The sequence below is a fragment of the Sinocyclocheilus rhinocerous genome, unplaced genomic scaffold (assembly GCF_001515625.1).
Source record: "Sinocyclocheilus rhinocerous isolate Xijiao unplaced genomic scaffold, SAMN03320098_v1.1 scaffold203, whole genome shotgun sequence".
NCBI classification, from domain to species: Eukaryota; Metazoa; Chordata; class Actinopteri; order Cypriniformes; family Cyprinidae; genus Sinocyclocheilus; species Sinocyclocheilus rhinocerous.
The window spans coordinates 635,755-663,710 of NW_015644353.1; the positions used below are offsets into that span (position 1 = coordinate 635,755).

At 38.2% G+C, this 27,956-nt stretch overlaps 1 protein-coding gene across 1 annotated transcript in view; it reads right to left on the bottom strand.

The window, feature by feature from the left end:
• LOC107758178 (zinc finger protein GLI1-like) overlaps window positions 1-8,374 on the bottom strand; it is a 90,422-nt gene extending 82,048 nt beyond the window's left edge. The window contains exon 1 of the mRNA XM_016575852.1: window positions 8,154-8,374. The gene's annotated coding sequence lies outside the window, so the exon portion shown is untranslated. The remainder of the gene's footprint in view (window positions 1-8,153) is intronic.
• Window positions 8,375-27,956: the final 19,582 nt, after the last annotated feature.

A 27,956-nucleotide genomic window follows, 5' to 3' on the forward strand; every position in this document is an offset into this window, starting at 1 on the left:
AATAGGCTATATATATATATATATATACACACACACACACACACACACATACATACACTTTGAATAATAAATAGAAATTAATATAAATGAGTGTAAATATTAAAATATTACATTTAACCATTGTTTATTATTATTATTATTAATAATATTAATACTAATAGTTATAAAAAATAATGTTAAAAAATGTAAAGAAATTACTCAAACCAAAAATACAACAAAACAATATGCTTTTTTTGGAGATGTAAGTTGGGAAAAACTGTGGATAATAAATGGAAATACACACACACACACACACTCAATTTGTTATTCTAGTACATAAAGTTAAACTAAATGAAAATTAGAAACCCATGTCTTGTCCTAACAACTAGCTGAAATAAGTACATTTTAATATTTTATTTCAGTTTATTTTATTTCAAGCAATGAACTTTTTATGGTTTTAGTCAACTATAAAAAAAACACAGATCATATTCTCAATGAATTAATATTCAAACATCCTTAAAAAAGGTGCAAAAAACAGAGAAACAAAACTGCAGACGATATTAAGACAGAAGTGTATTTCATCTTCTATTGTTTACTTATTTTAAGCATGAAAGTCTTATTCTCACTTATTTTAATTTAAGCATAACAGTTTTTATTAGCCAACTTTCTTTGTCTTTTTTGCAGTGTGTCAGCTTGCATTAGAGAAGAGCAGCGTGAACATTCACCTAAATATCTCCACAGAAGAAAGAAAATCATACGGGTTTGAAACTATGCATTTTTATTTTTAGTGAACTACTAACGTTTTTTTTTTTTCAACTAATTACTTTTTTTTTTTTTTCAAAACTTTACACACAAATGCAAGAATTGCACACACAAAATGCAAAAAGCCTCACATCTCGCGCAAAACAAAGCACTGCATTCAAAATATCACAAACACATCTCACAGGCAAATATTTGCAAACATCTTTGCCATAATATTAATTCCTGTTAGATTGAGGTGTGTTACTTAGAGAATTGTGTGTTGTGTTTTGCAAAAAGTGTTTTATGAAACTAAAAACTGAGTCAAGGGCCAAGAATTAGTGTATGGTTTTGCAGATTTGGTGTGTGCTTCTGCTGTTTGTTTGTGTCAGGTTTCAGAAATTGTGTGACAAGTAAAGATTTTGTGTGTAAGCTGATGAAAAAAAAAACTGTAGTACGTAGAATTTTGAAAGGAAGGAAGAAATAAGAAAGACAAACACAACAAGGAAAACGAAAGCAAGAAAGAAAGACAGAGAGCAGGAAAGCAGCACTGAGTTTCTGCGTCTCTGATTGGTCGAATGCGTCTGTGCAGCCCACCCAAGAAGCGCAGCAGCCCATGGGCATAAATCTGAGAGTCTGACTCACAGCGCATTTCAAACAATCTCCAGATCTCTCTCTCTCTCTCTCTTAGTCTCTCTCTCAGCGCATTATTCACTCCAGTGTTAATAAAACTCAACTCCTCTCAGCTCTGGCCAACGATATTATTTTTGTAAAGACTTAATTGGGTACGCCTTTGAGTGAAGGGAACATGTGTGCGCATACATGTACGTAACGGCGGAAGTGACGCAAACTTATGCAATGACGAACACATGAAAGCGTGCGCAGGTGTAGAGTTGAGCGTATGCGTGTTTGTGCATGCGTGCGTGCGCATGTTTGGATGATTATCTGCACTGCTGCTAAAACGTACAGCCGCCAAATACTCTGGGTAATTAATTTAACTTTCTTTTGATGATTCCTCTGGGTTGCATCTAATTTGTCAAATGCCAAAAATCCGACGCGCAAGAAACACATCAAAGACGCGTAATTACAATGATGCGAGTTCAAAACTCCAGTGTCTCCATGACAACCGAGTGAATAATAAACACGCCCCCTCGCAGCTCTGGACACCAGTGAGTCATAACACGCACACACACACACAGAGAGACACAGATACACACACACACACACACACACACACACACACACACACACACGATGACACACTGAAAACGTGTACGGATAGAGAGAGACCCTGAGCTCAGCTGGGAAATCCAGACTCAAATTCAGTTTCTACACAAACCAATAGGAAAGAATAAGCACTAGAGATCTCTTTAGTAACTCTGTTGTTTCTCCTATACTGTAAAAATTGCCTGAAGTTGTAAATAAATCAAAGATTGTTGGAATAAATACTATTTTCAGTTTTTCTACTTCAAAATTTCACACTAACCCATTTTGACCCAGAGAGGATTTTCTTTTTGCTAGTTAATGTTATTGCATTAGACTAAAACCTACTAACTTTGCTCATACAGTGTTATAACAATTTCCCAATTTTTATTTATTTATTGTTTGTTTGTTTGTTTGTTTGTTGATCATTTCTGGGGGGATTTTCCCCCACCTTGTTACATTTGTGTTCCTGGTCACAAGTTTTAAAAGGATTCATAAGCCTTTTAAAAATAGCTTATGAATCTCTTGTTATGATATATTTCATAACAAGAGAGGTTTTGTATTTCTTTTTGGAACTGACTGGTTCAGCTGAGTTTATGCACTTCAGTTTTTGAGTGATTATTGAACTATTGAAACTTGCTGAGCAGGTTTAAAATGATTCATTTATTCGGAGGCTAAACGTCAAGATGGCATGAAGTGAACAGGGATTGAAGTGAAAGGTAGAATCAGGGGAAATAAGTTGAGAAACAGGTCTCGCTGTCTAAATCTCAAACAATTCCTGTCCTACACTGACAGTATGATCACTTTCATTTGCAGAGCCACCAGATCTGCAGATCAGTGATGTGAACAAGCCAGCATCTGAAACACTCGTGATTATAATACACGGATAGTCTTCATCATGGACAATGGCTGCTTGTAAAGCTCAGTTGTCCGAACTTTTCGCAACATAATCTAGCCTCTAATTTGAAAGCTACACTGCAATCAAAGCGGATCCTTTCTGAGCTCTCGTCTTTCACCTATGCAAAATCCAGCGAGGGAATCATCTCGACTACGAAAGAGTTATTGACCATTTTATTCAGATCTCACATCATCAGAGAGATGGAACCCAAACCAGAGAGACAGAGGTGTGGTGAGAGAAAACAATCAAGGTTTAGTGGTCTGTGCCAGCGCTTCGTTATTTAAACATTTATACATTTGCTTATGTTCTGTTCAAACATGACGTTGTGACATTTTTCCACCCGTAACCGATGACAGATGATCCGATGATCCGACGCTTAATGTCAGCTCAAACTGTGAGAATGACCACTGAAGAAACGCTTGGACTTGGTTGCAAGCAACTCCTGAAATGGTCGTCTGGATGCCTGTGACTTGAAGGAAAACTTCATGCACAAATTAATTTATTTGAAAAAGATCATTCTGTCTCCGAATGACTATTTCTGCTGTGGAACACAGAAGGAGATGTTTAACAGAATGTTCACACTGCTCTTTGTTTACATTTATTTTATAGCCACTGGAACATAAACACTGTGATAAACAGAAAGCACACCATAGAGGTTTGAAATGACATAAGGGGCAAAAATGATGACAAATGATGACAAAATTATTTCTTTAATGAAGACTTCTTTAATGAAGACTTTTCTCTCTAAAAGAGAAAAGAAAGAAGGCAAGAAATACAGAATGAAAGCCAGAACGAACGAATGCAAAAATTATAAAAAAGAGAAAGAAGGAAAGAAAGCATGAAGAAAAACAAAAAAAGACAGAAAGAATGCAAAAAAGAAAGAAAGAAAAAAAGAAGGAAGCCAAAAATGCATGAAAGACAGAGAGAAAGCAAGACTGAAGGAAAGAAGTCAAGAAAGCATGCAAGAAAGAGAGAAAGACAAAAAGCAAGAAAGATAAAAGACAGATATAAGTAAAGAAAGCAAAAAAGCAAGCAAACAAGAAAGATAACAAAATAGACATACAAATATGCAAAAAAGCAAGAAAAAGGAATTTTAAAAAGACGGAAAGAATGAAAAAAGCAAGAACTCAGCAAGCAAGAAAGAGGGCAAAAAAGACAGAGAAAGAAGAAAAACAGAAAGAAGGTAAAAAGCAAGACTGAAGGAAAGAAGGCAAGAATGCAAAAAAAAGAAAAAAAAGAAACAAACAAAGAAAAACATAAGGAAACCAAAAATCAAGAAAGACAGAGAGAATGAAGTCAAGAAAGCATGTAAGAAAGAGAGAATGACAGAAAGCAAGAAAGCAAGCAAACAAAAAAGATAACAAAATAGACATAAAAGATTGCAAAAAAGCAAGAAAAAAGAAAGCAAAAATGACAAAGAATGCAAGAAAGCAAAACAACAAAAAGAATGCAAAAAAGCAAGAGCAAAAAAGCAGGCAGAAAAGAAAGAAAGAAAGAAAGAAAGAAAGGCCAATAATGTGAATCCAGCTGACACATGCACTGTAAGACCTGAGAAGACGCGCAGCATCAGTCCTGAGCTTTATTCTGTCTCTCTTGTCCTTCATGAATGAAAGAGGGACAGAAAAGAGGATGGAGGAAAAGCCTGAGGAGCATAAAAGAGGGAAAGGAGGTATTTAGCGGGTTTTACCCTCTCTGACTCCTTCCTTCACTGCTTCGGTCTCTGAGCTCCGGCTCTGTGCCGCTCGGGCCGCTGACTGGATGGACAGCTGCTATTAAAAGTTGATTGTTTCAGGTTCAGGGAGTGTGAAAGGGTGTTATTGGGGTCTGCGATCCCCGTGAGGGTGGTCTCCACGCCACAGAGAGGGCAAGAGGGGGAGGCAAAGGAAAGTGTCACGTGACACGAGTCTTGCTGCGCAGCCCCAAAAAGGAATCTGGCGGAAAAACACACTTGTTGCCGCCTGCCTGCCGGGATTCTGCCTTGGCGAGCTTTAGTGAACACCGTCTCTCACACACATGGATTCACACAGTAAAACACAGCGAGGAACATCCCACCCACAAATACACACACATCTATTTAGACTAAACAGAGAAAAACACACACACACACACACACATACTATAGTTGCTCATAGGTGTGGAAGCCCGTTTCCATCACAGAATAAAAAAATAAAAATGTAATGCAACTTTTTAATCACACAATTCTGACTTTTCTCCTTTTTCCTGACTTTTGACTTTCTGACTTTTTCTAGTAATTCTGAGAAAAAACTCAGACTTGCAAGATATAAACTCAATATTATGAGATGTATACGCAAAATTATGAGATATAGACTCAGAATTCAAGATGTAAACTCAGAAATGAGATATAAACTCAGAAATGAGATGTAAACTTAGAATTATGAGATATAGACTCAGAATTCAAGATATAAACTCAGAAATGAGATATAAACTCAGAAATGAGATGTAAACTCAGAATTATGAGATATACACTCAGAATTCAAGATATAAACTCAGAATTGAGATGTAAACTCAGAATTATGAGATGTACTGAGAATTATGAGATATTAACTCAGAATTGCAAGATATAAACTCAATATTATGAGATGTATACGCAAAATTATGATATAGACTCAGAATTCAAGATGTAAACTCAGAAATGAGATGTAAACTCAGAATTATGAGATATACTGAGAATTATGAGATATTAACTCAGAATTGCAAGATATAAATTCAAGATTCTGAAAAGAAAAGTTTGAATTGCGAGAAAAAAAGCATTTACGTTTTTAATTTTTTTATTCAAAGTTGTGAGATGTAAACTCAGAATTGAAAAAAAGTCAAAATTCTGAGTTTATATTGCACAATTCTCACTAAGTCCGAACTGTGGGATAAAAGGTCACAATTATCTTTTTTATTCTGTGGCAGAAACGCGCTTCCATACAGCGGCACGATTAGGGGGAAAAACTATGAAATTTTTCTGATAAATTTATCAAATGATTTAAAATTTTATTTAAAAATTCTTAGTTTGCTGTACTTGCACTTCTTATTACAAGTTTAGGAAGATGGTTAGTGCATGATGCATTTTCAAACACACATTATAAGCGACTCAAAATCAGAGTAGATACAAAGATGGAGTATGTGCATTTACTGCAAACCGAGTCGCTTCAAGACAGTCACGAGCTGCTCGTGTGCAAATGAACACAGTGCCATGCTTCACTATGAAACACACAGTGTATATATTTAATTAAATCGCAAAAATTGCACTAAGCCGTATCGCAATTTCAGTTTATTCTGATTAATCATGCAGTTCTAGTTGCTCCGAAACACCTTTAAAACTCAAGACGTCTCTCATGCAGACGTGTGAATCGCTCTCAGTCTCAGGATATTATAGCAGCACTGCTACTGAACCTTCATTTGACAAGTATAATCTCTGGGTCTCCACCCACATGTTAGCAAAAGGTGACATACATGCATCGCCTCTTTAGCACTTTCCTGAGTTACATCTCAAGCCGTTGGAAAGACCGACTCAGAGGGAGGTTTCAGGCCAGATCTGCGTGAGTGTGAGTTATGCTAACGGAAGCCTTTTGGCACTAATGCAGGTCCATCAAACACTAATGAGCTCGGGGGGGAAGAGGAAGACACCCTACAGAGTCTTTCTCACCTCCAGACCAGATCCCACATCAACCTGGAGGGGATTCGCAACCAATGACCTCTATGTGCAAGTGTGCTAAAAAAAATCAATCAATCAAAAACAGCTTTCGGAAAGCCTCTGGGTTGCACATAAAAGCATGACAACTGTAGTTATGACTAATAGTTGACAAGATAACTGAACTGTTGAAATATTAGCAAGCCAGACAATTGACAGAAGCCTCAAAATCTGCTCAGAAAAAAAGTTTTCCTAATCACATAATGGACCAGTAACTTGCTAATTTTGTTATAGACTCTTCTTTGACAAAAACAACTTTAAGCAACCCTCTTTATGTTAATGTTAAGCACAAAATTAAACTATGGCATTGTGACATCATCCCCTCATTACTGATCTACTTCAGTGACTCATCTGAGATTTTCACACCCAGTTACACAGATTTGTGAAGATTATATTAGATGTTTGTTTTTCCCCCCATTCTAAACTTTCACAGTCTCTCTTTCTCCCTTGATCCAACATAATATGTAGTTTGCGTTTAAGAACCCATGATCACAATCAAATGCCGCACAACAAAATATGAAATCCCCCTTCAGGATAATTAAAATCCTATTAATAAAAGTGCAAAAATTATTTGAGGCTTATATATAGTTTACTTGGGATTATATAGCTTTTAATATAAAGAATTCAGAATTCTCCATAAAAACCTAAATAATCCAACATAAGCTATATATATATATATATATATACATACATATATATATATATATATATATATATATACATACATATAGACAGATATAGATCGATAGATAGATATGCACAAAAGAAAATTTATGTAGCCTATGGGCTTAAAAATAATTCAATATAATTAAATGTCGACAAGCAACATTTTGTGTTTTTCTGTTATTTTTTATCTCTTTATATGAAGACCTCCGGTCAAAAGACACGTAGTCAGTGTTGTGGTGGGGCTTCAGGTTAGATAGACACATTTGGAAAAGATATTCGGCACTTCAAGTATTTCCCGTTACAAGAAACAGCTGTTGAGATGAGGCCCATAAAACAACAGACTGACCTCCACACTGGAACTATCACAAACTATCACATCAAACGACAAAATATGTGCAGAAGAGAACCAAATGAAACATATAAGCATGCAAATCAACATGTTATACCACAGCTTGCTTGCTTGCTTCGTTAGTTGCAATGTCTGAGTTTGAGATACGACTGCGAGACCACCAGGATACTACAGCAAAAGTCCCGAGAGACCACCGTCATGCACGCTTCACAAGCAAAATAATGTGCAAAATTAAATCCAGGACAAAACCGATAGATCATACAGATATTAAAACTAACACTCAGAAAAGTTCTTGACATTTGAGCATTTCGCTCTTTAAATGACATCTCTCCTCCTGTTTAATAAGGTTTAGTTGCTTAAATACTTACGTGTTCATCATTTACTCAAGAGACCCTCAGCCTGAGTGTGTAATAGACACACATGTTTGGATTGTTAATCAATACGCAAACATTCCACTTGATTAACACTCCAGCACACTTACTAGACAGCACTGGAGATCCTATTCACACTTACACTGACATGATACAAAGTAACATCACATCTGTAAAAGTTCGCATCACGTTCTATACAGTAAACATGAGCTGCACACATCTGTGTAGTATGAAGGAATAGCGCGTTACCTTTGAAGACTCGCTTCTGCCTTCATCAGTCTGTGTGGCCTCGCGCTGATCCCAGCAAACTCCACTTTTCCCTGGAAAACTTGCGCGAGCGGAGCTGAAAGCCGAGAGCGTACCGATGGGGGTTCGAGAATTTCCAATAAAGCCCCTCTTTCTCCTCACACACACACACACACACACACACACACAGATGCAGATGCAGAGAGGAGCGCTAAACTCTCCTCTTGTGAATTTTATTCTCCGCTGTGTGCTCACATCAGCACAAACTCCGCAGAAGTTTTCTCTAAAGTTGGAATTTAGAAAAGAGATTCCATATTCGGTGCCGCCGGTTCCCGAGAGCCCAAAGTTGCAGCGGCAGCGCGAGAATGCGAGACCTCCCCCTCTCCCCCTCCTCTCTCTCATAATAATAATAATAATAATAAATAATAAGCACTGATATGCAATCTTACAAGAAACAAATATTTTAGAAATGAATTGGGTCTGTTGCTTAGGGGTTTTGTCTTTAAAAAAAAAATCTTTAATGTCTCGTCTCAACTCAACTCAACTCAACTCAACTCAATAACCACAGGACTGAAACTTTTTCTAGTAAAATACTGTTTTACCCAAAGGTGAAACGCCGTGCGCTGTTTGTGGACAGACACGCGGCGCACCGCGAAAACCCGGAGCAGAGCGCAAACGGGATTGAGTCTGGGTTTGGAGCAAGCGGCAACCTCCCGCTCTCTCTCGTGAAGCCAACAAGGAAGTGACTTAACCGCCTTCGCCCACTTTTGAGCTTCAAAAACGCTCTTCAGAAACCTACGGGTGACGTCACGGACACTACGTCCATGTTTTTATACAGTCTATGGTCTCAACTCAACTCAATAACCACAGGATTGAAACTTTTTCTAGTAAAATACTGTTTTACCCAAAGGTGAAACGCCGTGCGCTGTTTGTGGACAGACACGCGGCGCACCGCGAAACCCGGAGCAGAGTGCAAACGGGATTGAGTCTGGGTTTGGAGGAGTGAAGATCTGGGAGATAGAGAGGGATGTGGAATAAAAGTCATCAGAGTTATTAAACTTGTGTAAATAATGAATCTATCCAATGCAACGAAAAACATTTTATTAATCATTACAATTATTTTTTATTTACTTTCTCATTAGGCTATCTAATATTTATATATTTAATAGCCTACACATTCTGAGTAGGCTAGCAGTTTTACTGTCATGATCTCCAGCTGGAGTGACCATGAGCTCCTCTAGAGGGCACTCCATTCTGTCCCTTGCCATTCACTCAGGACTCCATTTCCCATAATCCTTTGCCCGAACTCATCAAGTGCATCACCTGTCTCACATTAGTAGGACAATAAGAATAGCACTCACACTCTCTGTCATCGCTGGTGATTGAATGTTGTATAGCTCTTCCGTGGTTTCTAAGTTTCCGTGTTTCTAGTTTCTCTGTTTCCTTGCCTTCGTGTTTTGATCCCTGGACTGTTTTCTTGTTTATGATTGTTTTGCTGCCTGCCCTCATGAGTCATGTCAAGTCACAGCTTCCATTCCTGAGTCAACTCAAGTCACAGCTAATCTTCATGAGTCAAGTCAAGTCTCAGCTGGTCTTCCAGAGCATCGTCACGTCTCAGCTGATTTTCCAGAGCATCATCACGTCTCAGCTGGTCTTCCAGAGCATCGTCACGTATCAGCTGGTCTTCCAGAGCATCGTCACGTATCAGCTGGTCTTCCAGAGCATCGTCACGTCTCGGCTGATCTTCCAGAGCATCGTCACGTCTCAGCTGATCTTCCAGAGTCTCGTCACGTCTCAGTCTCAGCTGATTTTCCAGAGCATCATCACGTCTCAGCTGGTCTTCCAGAGCATCGTCACGTCTCAGCTGATTTTCCAGAGCATCATCACGTCTCGGCTGGTCTTCCAGAGCATCGTCACGTCTCGGCTGATCTTCCAGAGCATCGTCACGTCTCAGCTGATCTTCCAGAGCATCGTCACGTCTCGGCTGATCTTCTAGAGCATCGTCATGTCTCGGCTGATCTTCCAAAAACTTGTCATGTCAAGCCTGCTCACGCCAAGCCTGCTCACGTCAAGCCTGCTCACGTCAAGCCTGCCACGCTAAAGCCTGCTCACATCAAGTCTGCCAAGTCAGAGCCTGCTCATGTCAAGCCATCATGGATGCTACTCCAGTGTTCCAGAGCATTGTGAATGTTGCATTTGAAGACACTAAGTCAGTCCCAAGGCATTTGAGCCTGGCATCCAGCGTGGAGGACCCTCAGCTTGTGTCAGTGCAAGCTGCTGGCATTCCAGGGGTCTCTACGCTCACGAGCTATGCAGACTCTACGCTCACGAGTCATGCAGACTCTACACTCACGAGCTATGCAGAATCTACGCTCACGAGTAACACAATTTCAATATTCTCAAGCCTGCCGGCCACCACTCACCCCAGTTCCCCAGGCACAGCACCGTCAGTCTTGGAAATAGACAATGTACTCTCTGTCCTGCCAGTTATGGCTATGGCCATTCTCTGTGTTTGGGCCGCACACACCACTGTAGTTTCCCCCGAGGTGACAGCCTTCACTGTAGAACCTCCCGAGGTGGTGGCGCCCACTTTACTCCCCGAATCTGATCACAAGTCTAGCCCAGAGAAGGCTCCTGATCCCAATTTTAGCCCAGAGAAGGCTTCTCTTCCCGAGTCTAGCCCAGAGAAGGCTTCTGATCCCAAGTCTAGCCCAGAGAGCTTATGTTCCCGAGTCAAGCTCAGTGTTCGCTCCAGCCCCTGACCTTAGTCTAGTGAGGCCTTCAGCCCCTGAGCACAGTACAAAGATGACTTTAGTCCCCGAGTTTGCCCCAGAGTTCACTCCAGTCCTTGAATCTGTCCCAGAGTTCACTCCTGTTCCCTCCAAGGTGGCAACGTCCGTTGCAGAACCTCCTCTGACAAAAGCAGGACTCTTTCCCAAGCTCACGGTGTTCCCTGTCAACTCTGTCTCTACCACAGACACTATTGTCAAACTCTCCCTGTTACCTGATGCCTCTGTTACGGCCGCGAGTGCCATCTCTGAACTATCTGTGTCTGTTGAAGCTCCTCTTGCTATTGCTGCAGAACCTCCAGAGTTGGCAGGGGTGTTAGCTTCAGCTCCTCTTAAGACAGGGGTGCCCACTTATGAACTCTTTGTCTGTACTGACGAGGTCATGGAGACCATCAGTGAATCCCCTTTTATACCAGTCTCGGCCCTAGAAGCCAATCATGAATTCTCAGCCCTGCCTATTCCGGTTGCTAAGACTGCTTCTGAATTCACAATCCCGGTCAAAGAGGCCTCTCCCGAACTCTCTGTTTGCCCTGTCATAACCAAGAAGGTCGTCTGTGAACTCTCCTGGTGATTGAATGTTGTATAGCTCTTCCCTGGTTTCTAAGTTTCCGTGTTTCTAGTTTCTCTGTTTCCTTGCCTTCGTGTTTTGATCCCTGGACTGTTTTCTTGTTTATGATTGTTTTGCTGCCTGCCCTGGCCATTGCCTGATTATCTGGATTACTCTTTTGCCTTGCCACGACCATCGTTGTTTGCTGTTGTTGACCACGCCTGTTTGACTACGCTCTTATTAAAGCCTTGCATTTGGATCTCCACTTTGTCGTCACGCCTCCCTCGTTACATTTACATCTCACTCCAAGTTGTGTTCTGTATATATAACTGTGTAGGCTATGTGAAGAATAAAATTCTTAAAATCTTGAAAATTGCTATGCATAGCCTTCAAATAAAGCGCTAATCTAAGTAGCCTACAAAAGGTTAAAAAAAATCGCGATGTTGCATTCTGGCCAGAGTTCGTTAACGTCCAGAGTAATGCTGTGTGTTTCTAAGCATTTCAGGGGACCTTTAAAGAATTTGGCATAATGATCACAGGAATAGTAATATCAAGAACATAATCGATCAAATTTTACCTTAATATAATTATAATAATAATAATATTATATATATATATATAAGATTTTTAAGAATAATATATAACTTTATTGAACTTTTTTGTTAACTAGTTTTCACTATTAATAGATATTAAACATAAACTATACAAATGTATTTATTATTTCATTAGATTATTATTATGATTATTTATTGGATTTCATTATTTATATTTTATTTACCCATTTTAATAACATATAAAAAGATTGAATTTTGAAGTTGCCTATGTAGGCCTATTTATAATTAAATTCCCTGGCTCGTCATTCTGTAGGAGAGAGTGGAAGGAGAACAGCGTTCGGAAATAAATTGGTATTTTTGTAGCACTACCTAAATGCAACGTGCGGTTTTTTTGCCGGGTTTTTTTTTTTTTGAACTCATACGACGCGATTGGCACGAACATCACACAGGTTACGTTCGCTGTTCTTGAACGCTGAATCAGATTTGTTTGGTCATCATCAAAAATCTGCGCATCAAACGTGACATATCGCCGACTGATATATAGGCTATGAAGTAATATCGGCCGATCAATCGGAACATCTTCGGAGTGCCGCGTTATCGTGGCGCGTTCAGCGTTATTATCGTGACATTTCCTGTTACGCCAGAACGATCAGTCACGTGACATCTACGACGCTAGTGATTTCCAATCAGGTGATTCATACTGAATGAAGTGAGTGGTTGCAAACAATAAATGGCAACATGAAGGTTAGGCGTTTTAATGAGACGATTTGATGGTTTTGAGTGATGAAATATAAAAATACATGGTTTGAACCCAATGAGGAAAATGCGTCAGAAAGTAACCTCTTCATAAAGTATTTGTTGACTTCAGTTACTCTTAAAATGTGTATCATTAAGTCATCTGTGCAAAGTGTCATTTGTGCTGAAAGACTCCACAGATTCAGGCTTATGGATAACATCTGTGATGATAATGATGTTATTCTCTCTCTGTAGGTCTACCGCAGATTCTGAAGTGATGTTTAGGAGTTTGCTGACAGTAAGGTTCAAATTAGAATTTGCATATTATTTTTAATATATTATGAGGTGTTGTGCATTAATGAAGTTTTAAGTACGATTTGTTTAAATAATTTTACTTTGTTTTAATTTAATTTTAAAAATGCATTATTTTAATGTATTTACTATTTTAAATACATTATAGTTTGTGTGCAATTAATTTAATTAATAATGAATTGTATTATTACATTTAATTATTTTAATTAATTTTATTTATTGTTATTTTGTTTATTAAATTTATTTATTATTTGTATTTATTTTAGTATGTATTTAATTCTTTTAATGTGAATAATTTTCACTACACAACTTGAATATATATTAATGTTACAGAGGTTTGGTCATCATCTCTCTGTCTTGTCTCTCATTGAGAGAGTATTGTCTGTGTTGAGTGAACATTGTGAATGAGAGTTGATGTCGTGTGATTGGTTGGTGTTGGCTGGCTTATGCTCACACAGATGCTGTCACCATATGCACAGACACTTCTAGACTGCCAGGTTAAGCTCTCTCTCTCTCTCACACACACACACACACACACACACAGAGTCATTATCATTTCATTAATTCAGATCAGATGGGCTGATAATGTTTCTATATATGAGCTATTTTCTTCTTTTGAGTTGTCAGATGGTGAAATTTGTGTTTGTGTTTCATTCTTTTAAGTGCATATGTACTAAAGCCCTCGTGTGAGTTAGTGCACGTGGTTTATTCTTACCCGCCATTTGAGTCTGTGCTGCTTGAAAGTGTCTAAAAGAAGTGTCCTAAGGGGCTTTCCCCAGAATGCACCTGTTCGCTAGTTAAATCGGTCCAATCTAAATCAGGTGAAGGTAAATATCAACCACCTGTGTGAGAATCTACTGTATGAGTCTCGGTTCACAAATAAAAGTTGCAGGTGTCCATTCACATAAACCACCTCAAGCTCATTGAGAGCTTTACAACTCTTTCTGGATTAGCGTGATGGCACATGGTCAGCCGAGCTAAAGACGAACGCCACCGACCTATTCACAGAATCAGAGTGAAAAGCAGAAGCTTTGCCCATCACTTTCCAAAGCAGCAGCGATGCCAGTGAAATTACAGTAATGCATGCTATATACTGAGATAAATAGTACTGGAAAGGGGAAGATGGCAGTTATATTAAGTATGCATGCATGCATAAGGGCAAGTGTATATTTTAAGTTTACATGCATGCATAAGGGCAAGTGTATATTTTAAGTTTACATGCATGCATGCAGCATAAGGGCAAGTGTATATTTTAAGTTTACATGCATGAATGCATAAGGGCAAGTGTATATTTTAAGTTTACACGCATGCATAAGAGCAAGTGTATATTTTAAGTTTACATGCATGCATGCATAAGGGCAAGTGTATATTTTAAGTTTAAACGCATGCATAAGGGCAAATGTATATTTTAAGTTTACACGCATGCGTAAGGGCAAGTGTATATTTTAAGTATACATGCATGCATAAGGGCTAAGTGAATTTTTTTTTCTTTTCTTTTTTTTCACCATTTTTAATCACCTTTTAGTGTTTGTTTTTTTTTTGCATTTCATGTCAATAGTTTTGTGGTAACAAATGATTTTTTAAAAGCACAAATATTACATTCCATAATTTAATTAGTCGATATGTTTTTCTAACTAATTCAGTAGTTATTATTGACCGGCTAATAAGCACACTAACGTGTGTGTATGTTTCTGTGTGTTAGGTAGAGAGTGCAACACAACATCTGTTGCTCAGGCCTTCGACATCTGTGCAGTTTTCCCTCGCTCAACGAAATCCATCCAGTCTTTACGGGATTTGTTTTTCCATTGCAGATGGTCCTGTGCACATGTTTCCCTCCCATTGGCTCTGTGTCCGACCCTGCTACCGGCACAACACACACCGTTCAGCATAAAAGGGTGCTTTCACCCCGTCTGTTCACACACGGCTGAGGAGAGACCGGCACAGAGATGCATGCACAGGAGACACGCAGAGACAGGTAAGCATGCATGAGCATGTCTGTATATATGGACACTTTCAATCATTCTTTATTATTGTTTTTGTTTGTTTTGTTATTACTTACACTACTTACATTAATTAAGGCTTTAAAAGGTTTTAAATTGGAGCCGAAAGTCTTAAATTCAAGTTATGGCATTACATGTTGCATGCACTGCAAAAATTAAGATCTTTGTCTTGTTGTCCGATACAAATATCTAAACATTCTAGAATCAGCATGCATTTACTTGAGAAGATATTATGAAGATATGAAGGCTTGTTTTTTTGAGAAATTTAACAAAATTAAGTGAGTTTCTGCTTATAATGCAAACAAATACCTTTCAAAGGAGAATGAAAAATTATTTTTCATTTTAATTAAGTCCAATGGCAGATTTTTGTCCTTTCTAATCGCAAATTTACTTAATTTTAATTAATTTATCAGAAAACAAGATTGCTTATCATATGTCATTTTTTTGCATCTACCTTGTTTTAAGACACGTTTTTAGACGTGCACTGGAAAACAAGTGTGATCTAAAGCTACAGTAAAAGTTATTTTTATTATATTATAGTTAAGCTAAATTTTGTGTGTAAAATTAATAATTGCGATCTGCTGGAAACTTTAGTGCTACTAATACAACTCGTTGTATTCTCCTTAGACATTAACATTTAGAGAACATATTGACGTATCCTTTCATTTATTCCTTAAAATTAGTCCTAAAAAGTCTTTAAATTTACCTTCATAAACTTACAGAAACCCTGCACAGTGTCACTGCATCTCATTATGTCATTATGCATCTCATTTTAGCCTTAAAGATGCAAAAGTGTGCAACATGTCTTTTAAATACTTGTGCATTGTTCATAAGTTGATTAGAAGTAGAAGACAGTGAAGTGAAGTTTCTTTAGAACAGATTAACTGGTTCTGTCAGTGATTCCTGTGAAGTCTGAGTAATTTTGTGCATTTGAGAAAAATGTTTGTGAGAAGCTATAAACATTTGATTCCGTGTGTTGGCAATGAAATATCAAGATGCAGGTTAAATAATGTAGAATTCTTTATGTTCAACAGTTATGACAAGTTGCATCACATAAGCGAGCAATAAATATTTCATCTTAATTTGTGCAAAGAAATGCTTTCTAATAGGAATGCATTTGACCGGATTTTGAATGTGTTCCTTTTCAGCATCAGTTTTGATTCCGAGCTTCACCTCAGGTTTCCTCCACTAGAGGTCAGTGCTGTTCTACAATACTTCAGTTGGTTACAGTATGCCAGGCATTAATGAATGATCGGACATGATGCTGAATATGTATACAATCACACAGGTATAGGAAACACAGTACGGATTGTTCCCGTTGGTCACCATATTTGATCATATCTCATATAAAGAATCCATAAGTATAGATTTGTAAGTCTCATATACCTTTGTTTCTTTCTTTCTAGCAATGAATCAACTGCACAGAGGTACACACAATCTGATGGGTTTTTTGCTTGATCAGCTACCATTTTGGGTGAGTATACTAATATAATATGGAAAAATTTTCTCCTGCATAAAATGGTCTAATGGTTTTCCTTGAACATTTTTGCCTTGGTATACCACTTACCTTAAAAGGAATGAACTTGATGATGATTTCATTAAATAAGATCTTTAGTTAAACAGATTTGTCATCTCAAATAATATAATAAAATGAAACCTGTCTGAACATACCTGGGTTATATTCAGCGTTAAAATCAAAATAATTATATTATGCCTAAATTATGAAGCCTAATTTTAACACTATTAGGATATATATATATATATATATATATATATATATACACAGTTTCATGACAAATAAACGTGTTTACCCAAATTCTCATTTCTGTAATGCAGTTGTAATAATCTATAGTAATAATAATAATTACGCAACATATTAGAATTTGTTGCTTTATTTTGACTTGACTTGACTTGACTTGACTTGACTTGACTTCACTTGACTTCACTTGACTTCACTTGACTTCACTTCACTTCACTTCACTTCACTTTAAATGTGACCTGGACATGTTTTTGTGGGATTCACTCTTATGGATTGGGGACAAACACTGTGATAGTATAAATTAAACTAAGGCTTTCCCCCTTGACCTACTAATATAGACACACTTTCTTCTCTACGAGTTGAAAGTGTCTCTCGCTGTAGCTTAGTTTCCGTCCACAAGAATTAGGTCTGCTCAGGAAATTATGTGAGTGGTTGGGGCTTTGAGCCAGTGAGGGTTTAGAGAGAATGAAAAGACAGGTGACATTAATTCCCTGACCTTACTGATGCTAGCTTACTCCAGATAAAGTAACAGATAAACTTTCCTTGCTGAAAACACCCAACACTGTGCTCTTATAATGATGATCACAATAGTGAAACAGCTTATGCTGAATATTGACTCACTGTGACTTACTTTTGTAAACTGAACAATAAATTATTCAACAGTATGTCATCATACTGCAGATATAACACCTTTAAGTCAATCATCTTAATTTAAGAAATTACAAATTTATTTACTTTTTCTAAATTACTGTAGAATTTTCGCCACATTTCCAAACGGCACTGCTGGGTAGATTACTTACAAATTGTAGTCTGTTACTGATTGCAAATTACATGGCAAAAAGTAATGTAATCCATTACATTACACATTTTAGGTAATATAATCAGATTACTTTGGACCTAACTCGGTTATCACATTGATTTAAATGAGATAATAATGTACCACATTGATATAAATATACAAAGAGAAAGAAAATAAATTCCATTTGTTAACATCAAGTGCATTAAACATTACGTTAACCATTGAGTGATAATTCAAATAAAAACTAAATGTGTTCATCAGTAGTTGATGCACTGTTGAAATGTTGAGAAAACACTTTTTAAAATCGAAATTATCCAATGATCAAATGATGCGTGGCATCTCAGTTTTCTGTGTAATTATTGCCACCGCACTGGTGACTGGTCTTTGTGTGAATTTCCACAAACTGGAAGACTTTCTCAATGTATATAAGTGGTAGGCATTTTAGAAAGGAAAATGTAAAAGATGAAAAAGAAAAATGAGGGAGAATCAATAAATGATGAATAGTTTATTGCTATTGTGTTAATGTAATCATGTAATCAATAAAAAAGTAACTGTAGTCTGATTACGAGTATTTTAAAATCTAATCTAATCACAAGTACTTAATTTTTGGAATCTGATTATATAAACCAGTTTACATGTAATCAGTTTATACCCAGCACTGCCAATAGGGGGCGATGTTTTTATCTCGGTGTCAGTTGACTAATTTAAGTCGAGCTACGAACTGAACGTTGGCTATTGAACAGGTTTGCATCTTGAAAACAACCTCACTTTCAGTGTTACTTGTGAGGAAGTGCATGATAGCAAGGATAGGATTACAAATATTTCAAAACCACCAACCTAAAGTATTAAACTTGGATGCATAACTCATTGACACATTCGGCAGATGCTTTTATCCAAACCAACAGTCTTTACACTTTATCTGTGCATGCGTTCCCTGGGAATCAACCCTATGACTTGAAGTTGCTAGCACTATGTTGACCATATGAGGAATGATTCCTCAAATCATCAGTGCTGTAATTGATGAGATGCACCATTTTCATCAATGCAATATTCAAAGATAAAAATCCTAGAGAGCCAAGCTAGAGAGGTTCGGAACCAGAAGGCTGGGATTGAGCCTGATCTCAAGCCAATTGAATCTGTAGTCATTTGTAAAGTAAGTCGGAAAGATGTTTTCTTGGTGAGTGGTTTTCTGTCAGTCCATATTTGAACAAGCTTCTGTTTTGTTGAAATAAGATTTCAGCACTGCTAATGGCAGCAGCTATCATACATTCCCACAACCGCTTGGCTGGACAAAGAGGTGGGCCTGCAGTCAGACAGTAGATCCAAACCACACAAATGTTTCATCACTGATGTATGAGGCTAGAACATTTTCCTTATGTTGCAAAAGAAATGTTTGTAATTGAATAATTTTGAACTGGAAGCCAAGAAGGCAGATCCATGCACTTTCTGTGTTTGTGGTAGTTACGCTTCACCACCTCTGGGGTCTTTTGGCAAAGATTGAGTTTTGGGATGTTGCATGCAAAACCCCCGTACAGTTTGTATGAGGTCAGGCAATGGCACTCCTATTCAAAGTCCTCCTATCACTGCCTTCTACCTTTTTTTCCCCAACCCTTTTGGCAAATATTGTCGAGGGAGTTGGCCGCTGGCAGCCTATCACCCTGCAGCTCTTGACTGGTTACCCATTGAGGCTAAGCAGGGTTGAGCAAGGACAGTACCAGGATGGGAGACCTCTTGGAGAAAACGGTCTGTGTCAAAGTAGCCAAGAATGATGACATACTCCTTTGGTTCAGATGTTAACTGTGGTCCTGACTGATGCAGGTGGATGTTGTGCATTGGCAAACTTTATTCTGGTGGAAGAAGACCACCTTCAGTAAGTTCAGTAAGATCAATGGGTTGAAGGTCCTTCAGATTGAGCCTCTCTAAGAAACTCTGAGTATGTATCTTAGAGTTACTAGATGCCCCATTTTTGGTACCGGAATCATGACCGGAATAAGTCTTCCAAAGCATGGAGACTTCTTTTAATGTAAAGACAAAAAACAGGTGATGATAAAGTCCACCGAGACAGTTGGTGCACTAACCTCAAACCAGCCTTTTTGTTGCCAGCAATGCTCCTCATTCCATCTCCTCCTTGTTTTCATTGCAATTGAATTGCATGGGTAGAAATACTTCAATCCCAGTGACCAAGAGGTCTCTCATCTCACATTCCCTTTGGATTGAATTTGTTCCCACAGCTTTCACACTCTATCACCATATTCTCTTGTAGAGATGGTCCTCCTGATCAAGGCTTGGGATCAAGGATCCATCCTTGAAGGGTTTCAAGCAATCTTTCATCAGTTGGCTACACCACTTGCCAGACTACACCTACAACAAAGATTAGGTAAGGACTCCAAAATATTGTTTATTGCCTCATTTACTTGCATGTGCCAGGGACCTTCGTTTTTGATGAGCACAGTGTCCAAGGTTTCCAATCTGACATTCCCTCTAGATCATTACCCTACTTGGATGACTGATTCAATTCCCACTGTTACCCGTGAAATGATAACATTAACTTGGAACTTGATTTTGTCCTTTATTCCACTAGTGCAGAACTCACACCGTACACATTTTGGTAGTTGTTGTTGTTTACTTGTAGTTTAGAATTCTTGTACATTTATGTGCATACGTGTGCGGTCAAACTGTAAACACAAAACAGTTCACAATTAATATTTAGCAATGTTTCACATATCACATTTGCATGAAGTATTATCACATGTGATACAATACAAATTTCTGGAACAATCTCTCGTGTCACAGACTTACGTTAAACTTTGTTTACTAACTAAATGCAACATATTGCACGAATAGTTAAACAAGTAACATAATAAACAACATATGTCTACACAAACGGCAAACAAAAGCGTATAATATTAACCGTTTAGGCGCAATGGCGCTAATCGCAAATAGCGATCTATATAGCGATATATCAGTCACCTCAGATTACTTAAACAACGAAACATTACTCACCACGCTGGGAATATATAGTTTAAATCATACTTTCATGTGAAATCATTAGAAATTCAACAAGCTACAGCAGAACAACATGGCCTTTCTCTGTCAGCCCTCTCTCTCTACTGTGCCTTCTCTCTCAGCGATCACACGAGTCCACTGAAACAACTTTCTTAAAGGGGCAGCACTCAACAACATTTATTATCAGATCATTGTTTAAAATGATATAGCCTACTGCATAACATCAGAAGCTCATTCGTTGAAATCTGAATGTGATTATATATGAGCCAAAATCTCGAGCCGTCTCTAGCTGCTGAATGAAGGTGAGCTGATAGTTCCTGCGCAGCGTCAGTGAGCCGCGCTCGCTCGCGCCCTCTAGCGGTCAGAATGCGGCGTGACACCGGCAGCTGAACCGCAGAACCGCAGCCAGACAGTCTGCCACCGATCCACAGACTGCTGGGGCCCTGCATTGGAGCAAGTCTGGCCTTTGACATCACCAGCCTGCTGGTGTCGCCAATCCTGATATATGAAACAGCACCGTAAGCCAGTTCCGAAGCATCGGAAAAGTGATGGAGCTGGGTCGATAACAAACAACTAGTGGATGTTGGTGTACGGCATCTTGGAATTGTCAGTGCTGACAACAGAGGCAAGTCGTTCAACCATCTGTGCCATTGTGCTGCTACGTCCACTGGTAACTCCTCGTCCCAGTCGACTCTCATGCGGCACAACTCTTGAAAGATTGCTTTAGCTTTGAGCACGAAAGGGCTTGCAAATCCTAAAGGATCATAGATGGAACTGGTAGTGCTCAATACTCCTCTCTTTGTTACAGGCTTATCCACTGACTTGACATCAAATGTGAAGCAATCTTGTTCTACATCCCAAAGGACGCCCAGTGTTCGTTCAAATGGCAAATCCTCTTGGTCAAGGTTTACCTCATGTAACGATTTTGCCCAATCATCAGCTGGTATTGATTTCATCACTTCCTTAGAATTGCTTAACCACTTGGTTAATCTAAAGCCTCCACAGGTGGCCTTTCTCTGTCAGCCCTCTCTCTCTACTGTGCCTTCTCTCTCAACGATCACATGAGTCCACTGAAACAACTTTCTTAAAGGGGCAGCACTCAACACCCACTATAGATGATGCAAGAAACTTCCACCCTCAAGTTCTGTGTCGGGTTGAAAGAACTCTTCATCAAACCCAGGAATTAATGCTAATGGCTGAAGACGATTTTGTTGCTTACAGTTGGCACAAAGAGTCAACAGTCTCCACTAGATCCACTAGAAGATGTGCAAAGTTGAATGGGGCATGTACACTGTCTGGTTTTTGTTGAAAATGTTCTTTGTCTTATCTTCCTCCATTTTTCAACCTTCTGTCAAAGTAGCTGTTTGGTAATTTGAGGACTCAAGGTGTGTTGCAAGCAAAGAAACCAAGAATTAAGCTTGGAGGACCAGATTTTGAACTCCACTGAGAAAAATTCTGACATAAAACACTTGGTTTGTTCTGGTTGGTTGTTATTCTGGGTTTTCTTCATTCCGCCAATGTTTGGACCTACAGTACATCTTTACCACAGGTACAGTCTTCTTATAGGGGCCTGGGTGCATCACAATGGTGGTAGTTTATGAATCCGATCTTCTAGGATTTGAACCTGCAATCTTTCATTTACAAATGGAGATCCGTAAGCACTAAACTTCACCACTACACAAAACACCTAATAAAGTGGGTAAAATGCGTATCAATGTCTAGGGTTAGGGTTAGGCTAACCCTACATGTTAAAAAAATGTTCTATTGTCAGATGAACGGTTAGCTTTTACAGTTACGTACATCAGGACTTTCCAGAGATGCTTGGAATTGTGTGATAGTGTATTCTTTTCAAACCTTCTCTTTTGCAAACACATTTGTGTGGTGTAGTGGCTATAAATTGTGGCCAAAATGTAGAAGTCTGCTAGTTTGAACCCTGCAAAGAACTAACCATGTCCCCTTGAGAAAAGACACCTTCCTGCAGGTTCCTCCTAGGCGACTATATCGGTACTAAGTGTGTACTGTAGGTTGCATCGGGGAAATGTGTCTGCTGAATGAATGTCTTTTCATATAACTTGCAATGTAGCAATTCAGATTGAGTTACATTCAAAATCTCTGATAAATCCCCAGGCGCCACCTGCCGTCTGTTTAAGGAATGACTAGCTGGAAAGATCAACCTTCTATTTTTTTTCTGCAGAACTAAACCATTTAGAAAAATCAGTGCTAACCTATCATCTGGTCTTTTTTTTTTTTTTGCATGTTGGGGCAAGAATGTTATTCAGTCAGAAGTTTGACAATCAAGGCCTTGGTCATACATCAAAGAATTAAGATTTGTCTGAGAAACCCATACGTTTAAATACAAAAATATATCTGATATCTATGTTTGTGCTGAAAAGCTATAGATTTAGTTGGTTACCTATCTTCCTTTACCCTTCGTGAAAGTGGTATACAGTTTAGATCCAAAATTCAACCATATAAAACATTTTGAGTGGTCAAGAAGTGATAAAAGTGTGTTGCCTTTGATAGTTTCTGAGAGCTGTGCAGTGTCGTCACGCTTCGTCGTACCACCTTCTTTTTATGACCTAGTCCAAATCAGCCTCGAAGGGTTTTTAACTAAGAGTTCTAAGTTCTTTACTATTACCTCACTATTACGTTACCTTGAGTCGTATCTAACCCTGCCAGACACCATCAATATCAGAATAATGGTCAAAGTGCACAGCAATGATTACGTTCACGTTTATGCATTTGGCAGACAGTTTTACATTGCATTCAAGATATACATTCAGTCAGTTCATGCATTCTCTAGGAATCAAACCCATTGGTGTTGCAAGTACCATGCTTTACAGTTTGAGCTAATAAGATGCATCATCTGTGTCTTTAGTCACTCAGGCTTGTATTTAGAAATGCAAAGACAAGTGAAAGTAGCCTATATCTTAAAGATGCAGTTTTTCCGCGTTAGTACTAGTAGTAATACTAAAGCTAATTAACTGTACTACATTACTACAGCAAGTAAGCAGAGGTTATGTAGATGGTATATGAACATGCACATGTATCTAAGAGTTGAAGTCCAACCCCTCAATCTCCTGGGGACCCACTGTCCTGCAAAATGTATTTCCAACCTGCTTCAAGACCGCTGCCTTTGATTTTTAAGCAATTCTGAAGTCCAGGATTAGCTGGTTCAGGTGTGTTTGATTAGGATTGGAGCTAAACTCTGCAGGACTGTTGGTCTGCAGGAGCAGGGTTGAAGACCTCTGATGTAAGAGGTGTGAATAAGTTCCTCTTGTGGCAGAAAAGGGAATTACATCAAATAGTTACTTGAGATTTCCCCTGTTATTGAAACCGTGCCACCTAGTGGAAACTCTCCTGTAGTGACAGAGGCAGGATCCTCTGTTTAATATGGATAAATCAGTGTTGACTTCTCATCAGACCACTGACACTTTGCTAAGCCCTGCCTTAAAAACAGTACTGACCAAACATCCTTAAGCATCTGTTGCTTTCCGCTAAGTCCTCAGACAAGCACAATTTACTAAAATAATCAACTAAATACCCAATGCCTTTCAATGAGATGTTCTCTAAAGCTTGTCTTAGCAACAGTAACCAAGGCATAGGATCTTTTTATCTAGAATTTGAGATACGTTTGATAATTCTAAGTGAGTTTTATAGACTTGTTCATGGCCTTCCACTTCATTGTTGATCTTTACCAGAGATGAAACTCATTGTATAATAATAGACGCAAATATGCTTGCTATTCATGTTTGTTTTTGGTTAAACAAGGCATACATGAGATTTACTTTCTTCAGAATATATGTGTATACACTGCATGCATTGTTTAACAGTGACGTACCTTCATAACTATAGTATATGTATAAAGTTCATATTTGAGCACAGTTTCTGATGACTGAACACTGATGACAGGTGAAAGTTCAGTTAGTCATGAAGCACGTGTTTGTAATGTATTAAAAGTGCGTGACGTCTTCCTGAAGTCTGTGGTCCACATCTAGTCACAGCTTGAGTGACAGTCCACTGTCTCATGCAAAGGTGTCTTGTATGAAACTGTTATCATTCACTCACCTTCATATCATTCCAAAACTGTATGACTTTATTTCTTCTGCAAAACATAAAAGAAAATATTTTGAAAATAAGCTCATCAGTGTTGTTTTGTTTCCAACCTTCTTCAAAATATCTTCTTTTATGCTCCACAGAAGAAAGAAAGTCATACAGGTTTGGAATGATGTGAGTGTGAGTAAATTATGCCTGTGCTGCCTTCCTTTGACCAAAGTTTTTACATATTTTGCAACTTGATGCTGCTTCACAGTGGTTTCAGGTATGAAAACTACCACTTGCATGCTTGATCCTCTACCTACAGGTTTGTTTAAGTCATGTTTTGATTTTTTAGTGCCCAATGGTGCTGAAAATGGTGCTGCTGTTGTTCCAGCTGCATTAAACATTTTTGCCATTACCCCTGAACCAAATAGCAAAACTTAGACTTTGGACAATTTAAATATCTACTGTCCTATATCAAATCTTCCTTTACTGGCAACAATTTTATAGTGTGTTGTTGTTTTACAGTTGCACAACCAGCTTTCTGTCAATAATCTTTTTAAGCGACTGCAGTCTGTTTTTGTTTCGTAGCATTGAAACAGCCTTGGTTAAAGTCACAAATGACTTAATGGCATCTGATGCTGGATCTCCTTCCATTCTTATTCTCTTAGACATTAACACAGCATTTGACACTGTGGACCACAATCTTTTGTTTTTGGTGTTTCTGGCACCGTTTAAAACTGGTTTAGATCTTACTTGGCTGGACACAGACAGTTCGTTGCTAAGGTCTGATATTAGACCAGTTTCTACTGTGTCCCTCAGGGCTCGATTTTAGGACCTTTACTTTTTAGTCTTTATTTCCGAATTCTCTTGGTATTAAGTATCATTACTATGCTGACGACACGCAAATTTATATTCTGTGCAAACATGGTCAAAGTGAAGCTGTCTCATTTTAGATGAAATGCATTTTTTAGATAAAATCATGGACGGCTAACAGTTCTCTTTGTTTAAACTGTGATACAACTAATGTTATGCTTAGGCTCTCCTCACCAGCTTTGCAAGTCTGGTCAAACACCTTTTATTATTGATGGTTTGTTACTAGAATTTCAGAAAAAATTGAGTAATCTGTGAGTAATCTTCATTGGCATTTGATCTCCATGTACGAAATGTAGTCAAAACTTAATTTTTTTAATATCATAGAAGTATTGTAAAATTGCATCCCAAGATATTCTTCTCAGTGGCATAAAAATGAATTAAATATTTGTATTTTGTTTTAATGCCGTACTTACTTACAAATGATCACTTCAGATTATTTGCTGTACGGTTGCGAAGAGGTGGAAAATTTAACATATTCCAGAATCTTTGGAAACTTTCCAGGATTTTTTTGGAAACTTTCTGAAAATTTTGTAACCCTGATTTGCATTTCATCCAAAATTCAGCAGCTAGAATTTTAACTAGGACCAGATCAAGCGATCATATTACTCCCATTACTGAATAAATATATTACTTTCTTTAAAAACGTACTGGCCCCAAACTTTTGAACAGTAGTGTATGTATTCGTTATTAATGTATTTCAATGCACTTATGAGTTTTTGAAACTAGAACGTTTCAAATCTTTTGTAGATCCATTTCTGGTAGAATTCAGTGAGAGCAGAGCTACTTCAGCTAGTTAGTATTAGTTCATTTGTAAGCAATCTCCAATACATGTTGGATGCTGTCTCATTCTGATTTGTTGTCATCAGTTTGTGTTGGAAGGTTATTAATGCTTTAGTATTTGCAATTCTCTGTGCACAGATAACACCATTTGACCCCGTATTCATGGAATTCCTTGAAAATGTCATTTATTTGTAAATGTGAGGCTGCAGGTTTTGAGCTCCTGTCCTGGTTGACCTGTACAATGTGAGCGTGCAATTCCTGGTTGTGTTTGCATCATTCTTTCGCTAGATGTGCCATGAATATTACACTATGCTGCATTCTCTTGCAATGTGTTTGGGTCACTGTTCTGTGCATTATAATCGGTACTGTGTTATCTAGTGATCGCCGGTCACTGTCACTCATGAGAGGAGCTTGTGCTCTAAATGTGATGTAACTGAGCGGATATTTCAGGTAATGGGGTCTACAGTAATAGGGATCAGTCCATGGATTTACAAGTTATTTGAAGTGGCTGACGCACTGCATTGTGGGAATGCACACATGCACATAAACATTTTGCATGTGACCTCTTGATTTTTTCCCGTATACAGTTGTCTGAACATCATTTCTTCAGATCAGTTGTCTCTTTTCCTCAAATTTACAACATAGGAACCACAGGTGTAGAGAATCACATTAACTAAACATCATAACCAAAACAAACACAAACTCTTATTAAAAAGGCACAAAACTGTCACTGTTGCAGTACCCGGTCCCTTTTTTAAAAGGTACTAATATGTACACTTTAAGTACTAATGTGTACTTTTAATGTACTAAAATGTACTAGTTAGTGGTAAATAAGGTACAGGATGTACCTTTTTAGCTTTTACCGCCCCAGTGACAGCTTTGTGCTTTTTTTTTTGTCTTCATCTATTGATTCAGCATTTAAAACCCAACAAACTTTTGTCTGTCAAATGTTTGTGCATCTTTCTTTACAATAAATGACACTTGCTTTTATATTGTATTCCTGATATAATCAGATTCAGACATTTTAGAAGTGCCCAAATACTCTCTGGGGTCGCTGTAGATGAAATTGCAAAACAAATATATTTTAAATACTGTATATTCGTGTTCTAAGGTGCTGATTTTAGGACAGAAATTGTTCAGCATCATATTTATTGGACTTTTTCTGGACTGTTGGTCATCTTGGCTTTCAGTTGTCAGTTTAGAAGGTAGTTTTCTCGTGTTTCCTTTTCGGTCATGGTGATGAATCAGTTTAAACCTGAGTGTTTCAAACTACTCTTGCTGCGTCATCTGACCTGGTTCTGTATGTCTGTATGAGTCTGTGAGCGGTTCACGACATTCACGAGGACACGTCTTACACATCACGCTGCATGCAGATTATCAGTGCGTAGGGTGTGTGTGTGTTTATTGATGCAGGATTAGAGTAATTCAGTGTGTCTGTGGGTTAGTATGTCAGTGTATCAGTAAGTCAGTAGGTTTCACCGGAACATAAACATCTTTGAATTAAATGCACAAAGCAGCTGCTTCCTGCGTTTGTGAATGGTCACTCAGTGCATGTGTATGTGCATACACACACACTCACACACATATACATACACACACACACACACACAC